Source organism: Etheostoma spectabile, chromosome 22 (genome assembly GCF_008692095.1).
Source record: "Etheostoma spectabile isolate EspeVRDwgs_2016 chromosome 22, UIUC_Espe_1.0, whole genome shotgun sequence".
Classification (NCBI taxonomy): Eukaryota; Metazoa; Chordata; class Actinopteri; order Perciformes; family Percidae; genus Etheostoma; species Etheostoma spectabile.
This window is the reverse complement of record NC_045754.1, coordinates 10,387,513-10,387,781: the sequence shown is the minus strand read 5'-3', so window position 1 is coordinate 10,387,781 and position 269 is coordinate 10,387,513. Positions and strand designations below refer to the sequence as shown.

Below are 269 nucleotides of genomic sequence, written 5' to 3'. Positions count from 1 at the left end.
TTTGCACTATTCACAAATGTACATTCCGTAATAACATCTATACATAGCCATATTCTACTGCTCTTCATACTATTCATCCTGCACATACACTTATTCTTACTACTCTGATGTTACCACACTGCACATAGCTGTACATACTGTACATATCTGTCTATGTGGTTCATACAGAATATCCATATTTATTCTGTTTTTCTTATTATATATTCTGCTAATACTGCATGTCCGCCGCAACCCTGTTCTTTTAAATCAAGGCTGAAGACCTTTCTTTT

General features: G+C 34.6%; 1 protein-coding gene and 1 long non-coding RNA gene across 2 annotated transcripts in view; both read right to left on the bottom strand.

Moving 5' to 3' along the window:
- Positions 1-214, bottom strand: part of LOC116672462 (uncharacterized) — a 19,390-nt gene extending 19,176 nt beyond the window's left edge. The window contains exon 1 of the long non-coding RNA XR_004327554.1: positions 15-214. This is a non-coding gene — a long non-coding RNA (uncharacterized LOC116672462). The remainder of the gene's footprint in view (positions 1-14) is intronic.
- ptprn2 (protein tyrosine phosphatase receptor type N2) overlaps positions 1-269 on the bottom strand; it is a 125,020-nt gene that overhangs the window by 67,876 nt on the left and 56,875 nt on the right. The window lies entirely within an intron of this gene.